The sequence below is a fragment of the Opisthorchis viverrini genome, assembly GCF_000715545.1.
Source record: "Opisthorchis viverrini unplaced genomic scaffold opera_v5_406, whole genome shotgun sequence".
NCBI lineage: Eukaryota > Metazoa > Platyhelminthes > Trematoda > Opisthorchiida > Opisthorchiidae > Opisthorchis > Opisthorchis viverrini.
The window spans coordinates 333,255-343,462 of record NW_008752062.1 but is presented as its reverse complement, the minus strand read 5'-3'; positions in this window follow the sequence as shown (position 1 = coordinate 343,462).

The following is a 10,208-nucleotide window of genomic DNA, read 5'->3' as shown; positions in this document are numbered from 1 at the left end:
TTGCTTCAGCTATATTTGATTTAAAACTGTCGTTGTCAAGATTTTAAGTAAAACACGTAACCCTCCAAAATGAGTACAGGCAGACAAGTTTTATTTCCTGAGACGCATTTGACTTTGTCGACGGGTGAGTCAGCAAAACGAGAAGCTTCAGGAGTCAAGGGTGAAATCGTGGTGATATTCACTAGCACAGCGAAAAAAACCGCACGTTCAAGTAGGCTTCTTTAGTGATCTTCTTGTAAGGAATGTCAACAGAAGTTGTACACGGTTTTACACGGTTGATATCTGGTCAACCGACCACCCTTTAAAATAAAACTGTCCCGATGTGAGCTAACCACACAGCTGATCAGCCTAAAGTTTAAATGTTCAAACTACTATCCAGAAAGTTACGAGTTTGAAACTCGTTCAAGTTTCGTGAGATGCCGGATGCTGATGATTTTGAATAAGGCTGTACACTGCATTTCAGCTTTTCAAAATCGATTGGCTGGGAAGAAAAGCCTATCGAAACGTCTAGTAAAAATCGATGAATTCCGGAACGGTCGCGCAGACAATGATGACCTCGCCTTGACTGCACTTAGTGTCTCGAAACGGACATACAACAATATTTGACAAAGGAAAAGAAAAATGCAGGGAAAAGGGGTGTGTCCAACAACATGAAGTCTTGCATAACTTTTCTTATTCTGGCCCTTATACACTTTTTCCCGACAAATTCTCTTGTGGGATTAACGTATGAGGCTTGTCAACACCGTTCTGAGTGCCTTGTGCAACTTTCACGGTGGAGCGTGCGTAAGTGTAGCTAAATCCGTACCATTTGGAAAAATTATCTGGAAGACCCACGCATAGTTCCACCGTTTTTGGGCTCGTAAGTGGAGAGATTCGGTTTGCCTGTTCGTTAATACCAGGTAACTCCGTCGAGAATGACCTGACTGTCCAACTTCTAGGTTGATTTTTTTTAAAAGAAATAGACTGATGAAAATTCAAGGATCCAGGAGCTCGGGTTGGAGATGTTGTCACCTGGATGCTTTAGTGCGGAAAGTAGCCTGGTGTCCAATGGATCTCAGATACTTGAAGTCATGTGAACAGACGATGCGCGAACGTGTAGCTACCTCGTCCCCACATACTTGACTGTACAGTCAAGTCACAGTCGCTCACTGGATCACGAGGCTTGTCTTTTTTCGTACTCAAAAACCACGTCACATTAAGCTGACTCATCGGACATCGATTGTCTGTACCGTCTCGTGAGCGCAGCAACTACTCATGTGCTGACCCCACCCACGTACACGCAAACGGACCTACATATAGGGAAACCGAACACAATCAGCACACACAGAGTTGCGGGCGTGCAGGCTGCAGGAAGTCAACCCCTTTCCACAGGTCCACGGACAATTATGGAACACGTGTAGCAGTCGCACTGCGGAGAAAAACACGTTCCGGCCGTTCGAACTTTCACCGAGAAACTCTCACAGACGATGAGCTCCTTTTTTTGACTTGCTCCCCTTTTCGCATTGTATTTATTGGTATACGTGTTGCAACCCACCACCGTCAACCACGCTAAAAACTTTTATTAGTGCATACACCTGATTTGTGTTATGGTCATCATCGAAAGTGCACTAATAAGTGTACACCCGCAAGATGCACCGGAACCCCCGTGCTGAAGGCCGAAGGTTGATGCTTTCTATCCATTCCTGCCGTTTCGCTTCACCTCTGTTATGTGTTTCTGTTTCATTATTGGGTCAGTCTTAATAACAGATTAAAATGGTGTATCTACGGGAAGCCTAACGATTGCTCAAAATTTCATGATATCCCAATTTAGAATCGGGTGGGCTTGTAATACCAACAGTATGTGATCGATACATTTAACTCTTTGCAGTTGGCCTATTCTCTGTTTGTTACTCAATAAGTATGATTCTATCCGCTTTATATTCTTGTTAGCTTATGAACAGGATTCCGAAACATGTCGCAATGACACACGCCCTAGTTGGACAAGAAAATATACGGTCTAACCCGAAACCGGCACAAAACGACTGCATTTCTACAGTTTTCCATCTTTTTTTTTACTCCGGCCGAGTTAACCGCTGTGAACCATGCACTTAATTATCAACTAATATATCACCGCATTGCTAGGCATGGAACCTTCAACGATGCGCCTTGTTCCCCTGCTAAAACACGACTTCACGAATCCAGTCCTTCGACTGAATTTAGGGTTTATCCGACAACCTCCAGAGTAACGCTGACAACATCTGGGCTGTTTTTTCGAACGGATTCACAAAAAAATTCTCTCTGAATGATAAAATGCCTTACTAATCTAACAAAGTGTGGATAAAACAACCGCAAGTCAGTGAACCACAAGTTCGAAATGTCCACTCAAGAGCATCCGTCTCTAACAACTGGCTGTGGAATTTTCCGGGGCTATCTCTTCCCGTCGCCCGCGATAATCTAATGCAACTCTTGCGAACTTTTTGGTCTAACCTTGTAAACGCGCCGCTTCAAATAGCCTCAGAAGGAAATGACAACGTGCGCAGATCCAGTGAACTGGATGGTCGAGGATGGATCTGTTAGTGCACGGCTGTTGATGATGTCCATAATACAATTCAGAAGGGAAATGACAACGCAGATCCAGTGAACTGGATGGTCGAGGATGGATCTGTTAGTGCACGGCTGTTGATGATGTCCATAATACAATTCAGAAAGAAGGTGCACTAATAAANTGACCGCGGACTTGTGGAGAGCGGTTGACTTCCTGCTTCCTGTGCGCGCGCGAGTTTGTGTTTGCTGATTGTGTTCGGTTTCCCTATATGTAGATCGGTTCGCGTGTATGTGGGCGCGTCATCACATGAGTAGTTGCTACGCTCACGAGACGGTGCAGGCAATCGATGTCCGATGAGTCAGCTTAATGTGACGTGATTTGTGAGTATGAAAAAAAGGCAAACCTCGTGATGCAGTGAGTGAATGTGAGCTAGACAATCAAGTATGTGGGGTGGTTGGTGGCTACAGATCCACTGATCTCTGAAGGAGCAACTCGGAGTATCGGGTACACTTCAAGTGCAGTGTGTTTCAGCACTTTCCTGGCTGAGACCACCTACCACTGGTTTGTTTAAAGCCCTACGGCTGCTGTAGAATTGGTCGGTGGGACAGAAGCGATTACCATTCACGTTAACCACAAAGAGAAGAAAAGTCCAATCGTGATTCACATGCAAATTTGACGGTTCTGATAAGCATGTTATGAACCTACAATCCGTTATGTCTTCAAATTCGGTGCTTGTTTGTTTCTTAAACAACAGTTCATACCTCGAGGCCTTGCACATCTCCGTAAGCTGTTTTCCACCCAGTCCTCGTAGAAGCGTCGATGGAATTTTATGATCTGCCTCTCCGTGACGTCAGTGCATCGGTGTTTCGCTATAAGCTCCTGGACTTGTCTGCCCGACATTAGCCGTACTCCTCCAGCAACTGTATTGAACCAGGGGACGCACAGACTTAATTACATTGCATTATCTTGACTCATGCATCGTGATGCGTATTGCACGTGTCCGGTTAGTGCCAGAAATGGGATTATCATGAACGGCAGAGGCCACGATAGGGACGCACCCAACTTCCAGCATGGTAAGAGGTGTGAACTTTGTGCTGAGACACTCACAGATGCGTCCAGCATATCGCTTGTGTTTTGCGATCCATCAGGCGAGCACATTTAACGAGGCAGCTCAGAACACTGTTCAGCTGAAAAACCATTATGTGATCCACAGGACACTGACTATCACTCATCCGAGGTTTAGCATGCAGTTGGCTAACTCTTCTCGTAGATATTCGAGAATGTGGACACAACCCCGCATTTCGATGCGTGCACGAGAAAGCTCTATTGTTTGGTTAATTCTGGAGAGGAAAATATATTTTTCACAAACAGGCGAAGATTTCCGGACCAAGGATGTCATGGACATTTCGGCTTGTGTGTGAGGTCAGTCGTTGCTGGAAATAATCCGCTCTGCTAGAGTCATCCTCACTTTGCATCTCACGAAACTGAAGGAAGTTCCGAACCCTCGCCCCCCCCCCAGGCTAATAGTTGTACACCCACAGTTCTGCTACGAGTTTCTATTCATCTAGACAGGATAGAATGTCACTCACCCTTCAGTTTCCGACTGCACATCATACGTTCACATATTATCTGGTTCGTCAACTGATAATTTTCCAGATGGAAGGTCCACTCGTCACGTGAATCATTCTTTCTTATGTGTGAGTTGAAACCCCGTGGAGTTTACTGAAGTACGCACCGCTGATGATTCCGAATAAGGATGAAACAAGTGAAAGTGTTTTCCAGATCGGCTTCACTTACAGGACGCTGAGATATCCCAAATCTTCTCACGCTGGCAACGGTGGAATGGTGTGACACATGCAGTGTGTCGGGAATAATTTTAGCTACTGACAAATTTGTCAATTAGCACACTTATTTTCGTATCAGAGTGAACTGATTGCTCGCCAACATGAAACAAGACGATCCGAAGTAAGACGGATCCAGCCCCAAACCGCATACGCTGATTTACACAGGTTCCATAAAATTCTTTTTAGTTATCTCAAGCCAGTTTAAGTGAATCGAACGTCACCCTTGGAGCATCGCCGATCAACTGCAGCCTGCATAGAGTATAAATATTACGAAAGCGAAATTCATAAACAAGCGGATACAGGACGGTATATCTAGTCCCGTAATCGGAGATTATCAAAAACAATATGCACAAAGGTGGTGCTAAAAAGGATCTCCTCACACTACTCACAATCTATAAGTAGCTCAGTGGAAGAATAAACTTCATCCGACTAGTAAAACTTCCATCTGAGAAGTCGTTGCTCGAGGAGCCAGTCAACACGTGTGACCACGTGATGTGGATCCCGGGATTGAAGGATGAGCGGCGCTGTATTCTGTCTAAGTGCGAGTTAATCGCACCGCTGATCAACCGTCCGTGACCGAACTTTCATCTGTCTAAACTACAGGAGGTCATGGCTTGGAGACCCTCTGGAGTTTCGTGAGATGCGCACGTTTGATGATTCTCAATAAGGATGAAACAGCTGTGCAGCGCTTCTCAGCTTTTCGAAACAGATTGGCTTCACTTATAGGACGAAATTTCCACAAAGAAGAATGTCCATTTTCCGGGCATATACATGTGAAACTACTATCGTTCAGGGCTTCAATATAAGCGACTATTTACCATCCTTTTATGAGACGGTTTGAATATAAAAAACAAGTCGACTAATCACTTAATCAGTCAGTCGGTGAATTAATCAGTTATCTAATCAGACAATCGCTTCTCAATCAACGAACAAAACTGCAGCAGCTACAACCACTGTACGACGGACGGACTGTTATGATGATGATGAGCTCAATCAACAAGCAAACAGCCAATAAAACAATGAAGTAATTAGGCAATCAATCACACAATCCGTGAATCTATTTGTGTACCTATCTACCTACCTATTTGTGTGTCTATCTGCCAAACTCTCTGTGGCTCTCCATCTTAATTTGCACGTTTTTCTGAGGACTCCTTCGTTTGCTTGTCATTTGCGGGTGGGGTTATATACCTAGTCAACTGTATTAAAATTTCCACCATTGAAGAATGCCTTTCGAAAAACTGAACTAACCTTTGATGACGTATAAATCTTCCGAAAGGAGACCAGCTTGGCTGGCTTGTTATGTTACCTTTCTTCGCAAGCTTTTCTATTCATAGTATAAGACTCTTAAACTGCCCCATGCGGAAAAAATTAACAATAAGTAGATGCCTTGTATTATTATGAAGGAAACTATTCATAAGGTTGCTGAAAACTGTCCGACAGCCCACGGCCGGTTTTGACCTTCTTGTGGCTCATCAGGTAGGCACAGTTTCCGAGTTTCCGTCAACCGATGTTCTCCTTAAACCCAAATTCGATAAAGTACACTCATTTGCATACCAATTTAGTTTTCACGGGAGACTCATGTGGATCGCACCGGAGTCGTTCGTTTACGATGTCTCTAATTTGCTCGAATTCATCTCTGAAAGTGAAGCCGAACATGTGAGTTCTTTCTTAGATCTTCTCCCAGATTGTCGACTCCGGGAAAAATCTTTGGCCACTATTCCGATGACTCGGGTTCGAACCTCACAAACACAACACAAACTTTTTTTTGTAAGCCCTGAAGCCCTCTGTCCTGAAGATGTGTATCCATACTTATTCAGGTCAAATGTCTAAGATGAGTTTGTGAAAAGCAGAGAAAACAATCAAACGTCCTTCATCGCGAAGTGGACAAAAACCACAAATGGCTGTTTTACGAAAAAGCGAAAATTAACAAACCCACGGTGCATACTACTAACTTAACGACACACAAGAATGCCAAGTATCTAGGTTGGTTCGCGTGCAGTTTGTGCATATACTACTGATAATGTGTGTTGCGTGATGTTGGCTTACGCATAACTGGAACAAGACTATCTGTAGCTTGACTGAACCGCAGCCAAGTCCAACGGATGTGCAGTAAGTACCATTCAGGTGGAAATTTCGCTTGATATGACCAGTCGCACTACGTCTTCAAAAACAATTCTGCTTCCACACTTAAGGTGCCATGTCCATCCTGAGGCTTCACACATTATCGGCACACAATACATGGTAATTTTGCACCGACCATTTGAATTCGGAACTAGTTTTTCACCTGGGGGAACAACTGCGTATGCTAACCAGGTGAATGTGCTCAATTGAGCGAATACGTAAAAATCAAATGAACATGGCTACCATTTGTGCACCACGTAGCTCAAATTGCATAAAGCCGGAGTAATTAACCAACGCCACCGGAGAGTCACAATCGACTAAATTTCCAATCGTCAACTTTGCATTCCGGACCACCAGGGGCTGAGCGAGAACAGACTAAACTAATCGATATACGATGAAAACATAATATTGAACAGCGCATTTAAATCAGTCATTTTGGAAGACTGATTTCGTCCTTGTGCCTCAAATCAACCTTGTGAATAAATCGTGTGAAAAACGATTCTTTAGTTAGTTACCACGCAATGAATACGTGGAACATTTTTTGAAAAACCGTATTACAGCCCTATTTTTAATCACTAGGCCAACATTTGCTATCCTCTCCGCGTTCGTCAGTGGCAAGTAAGCATAATGGGTAACTTTTATTCCTATGACGTAAAAGCAAATGTGCCAGGTTGGCCAGTCAAGTGTAGAGCAATTCCTTGACACGTTGTCTGAACTGAGGTCAGGTTGTCCCCACGGGCCTGCCTGCTGTTGGGCCAGCAAACAATGGTCAGTAACTTCTTCAAGTTGGACTCTGCTATTGCAAAGGGGGACTCCTTTGTGGGTGCGATGAGTAAAAGTCGAATACGAATTGTACTGTAAGCGGACTCCTATCTGGCCAGGATGATGGAAATCTGGCTGTTTGTTGCTAACTCGGAGCGAACCATTCTGACCTGATTGATGCTGATGAGTGTTGAATGAGTCCTGTGGTTACGAGATATGCACACACTCTATGTGACCATAAGGCGTGCCGTGAACTCTGGGATTAACAGTGTTTAGTTTTCGTCAGGTTTCAAACATTGGTGAGCGCCTATTGATCGTAAAGTTTCAAAGCTCCATTGGAGGTTACTCTAGTGGCTGTTGATCCGTTCGCCGAGTACCCTTCTGCCGAACTTGCCTGGATTTATATAGCTTTCGAAGATTTAGCTAACTGGAACTGTTCTAGTAACCAAAGAGGACACGTACAGAAAGTGCAGAAGGACCCAAATCTAAGAGGATAACCGAGCTTGTTGGATCAAGCCATCAACCACGAAGTCAAACGGTGAACTTTGAAACCTGTTAGCACAGAAATATGTCTGAATAAGCAATCGAACTCACAGAACTCTCCCGGCACAATAATAAAAACGATGTGAAGCGAAACAGTGTGATCATCCAAGTCTACTTAAGAAAACCATACTGTAACGCACTGGAAATTAAGAGCAGACTGACCAAACCGAGGCTAACTGCTAAAAAGAGGAGCCACAGTAGGAATCGATCGAATGAAGGGCTAACAGCGTCCGACGTGGTGGAAATCGGAAACCGACCGGTTAGAAGAGAAACTGAAGTCCTCAAATGGAGGCTGCTCAATGCACTAATAGAATGCAAGGAAAACAGATCACAACGCACCGCAATTCGAAACGGACCAATAGGATGCTGAGAAAGGTGTGTTCCCGTTAGCCAATCACTCAAATAAATGTCGGCTACTGGCAGTATGTAAATCTGTTACGTTTCGCATGTTGATCAGATAGCGGTTGGTCTTTTCACCGAGCTTGGCCCTCCCAAACCAGGAGACATCATCGGTGCAACTGAGCACTGATACCAAGCCCGGCGAACAGATCAATCGCCACCTGATTGGCCACCAAAGAACTCAATCGATCTCTTAACATTCCGGTACATTTCCAAGCAGCCTTCATGTTTTTCTTGTGAAAATAGTCAGACGACGTCTAGACAGAAAACTATTCAACACATCTGGATAAGTTGCATACCAGCTCTGAACCCAATAAAGAATGATTGCACGAGGTAAATTCTTTCGTGTTACTTCAAAACAGGTTACCGTTACTGAGCCAGAATCATTCAGATCATCTAATATGAGCTTTAGACATCATATAGGTGAGGCTAGCGCGTCACTGGTTTGTTCAACCCATCGAACGACCACTCAGTAGTTACCCGGTTATGTCGATCGACTGACCCACCTAGCAGAACTTCCCAGTCAGGTAGTCCTACTCCTTAAGTCTGACGGACAACTTTTGGTTAGTTGTGCTTGGTTGCGATGCTTGCAGAATCCATATTCACATAAGAGTTGCCTCCGGACAGCGGAGAATGATGTGAACATGAAGTTTCCTGACCGTCAAAATCCGTTGGACGGCCCGTGGACTGCTTTTTCCAGGTTAGCCCAGGATTCAGTCTGCTAGCACGCGCGAGTTTTCACACGGAACTGGATATGAATGCTATTCGGCAATGGCCAAAGTCTGATAATCCCATTGCTGTGTGCACCAGCTGATTTCCACTATTCGGAAGAACATTCACAACCCCTCAAAAACTGACCACACGTTGGATTAGGAAAGGGTTGGATCTCGGTTACTTCCCTTCAGTGACAGCGGTAAACTGGCATTCAGTACTAAGACTAAGCTGGAAATCAGGTGTGGGGAAGGAATTTGGGCATGGGATTCCAAGTCTTATTGAGTGAGGTCCACCAGCAGAAGATTCGTGGGGGTTAGGCTAAGATACACACGGGGCAGCGGTAATAGTTAACCAAACGCAAAATGGATTGCAAGGGAGCGGGTCATGGCGTTAGTCTGATAACTTCTAATTTGTTTGGGTCTGGTCGATGACCGAAATGGTCGATGTGGGAACCTAGGTAATTGGTACCGAGCATCACTGGCTCATTATCTAGTGGACCATTGGGAAACCCACGTGTGAGTAGTGACCTTCAGCTGCACAGCTTATGATGATCGCATCTGAAACCCGAAGAACAGAGTATCCATCATCTGATGAAATATTGCTGGGGTAAACTCGAACCCATGAAAACCGAGTGTTACGGTAGAGGCCTCGATGTGCATTGATGGTGAGTAATTTCCCATCAATGCCTCTCAACTACTACCTGTGTAGCGGTGATACTACTGATTGGGAGACATGCGAGTAGTATGTTTTCTTGTAAATTCGACTTGCGTTTAGTTATTGTAAACAAGATGCATATGGGAGTCTTGCATCCCTATCCAATAGTCTGTAACTGTTCAGTTGGCATTTTCTAATAAATAACTCCTCAGCGATGGCCTTCTTCCTTTTGCCTGTATGCGCGCACCAGGTTGGTCAACTAAGTCTGGTGGAAAAGTTCAACCGGCATTAGCTTTTTCTGATAACTACAATAGGTGCGACCTACGATGAAGGGTCACCGAAAAGGGGACTCCCGTGGATTCCAGTTGGTCAAGTTCTGCATCTGTTGCTTCAACAGAAGCATTTGCTAATTGCCGATTTGGATAAGATACTGCGTTTAGACACAGGCAATGTACAGATTTCATTTCATAGCACCTTCCAGAATCCCCTACAAAACTGCCAGAATACTTAGACTCAGAATGCGACAGAGATTCCGCATCACCTTTAAGAACAACCAGTGTAACTGAACAGAGAAATTCGGCGTGATATAACGAAAAACTATGTGAGCAGATTCATTTTTGTCCATCAAATCAATGCGCAATCGTTTC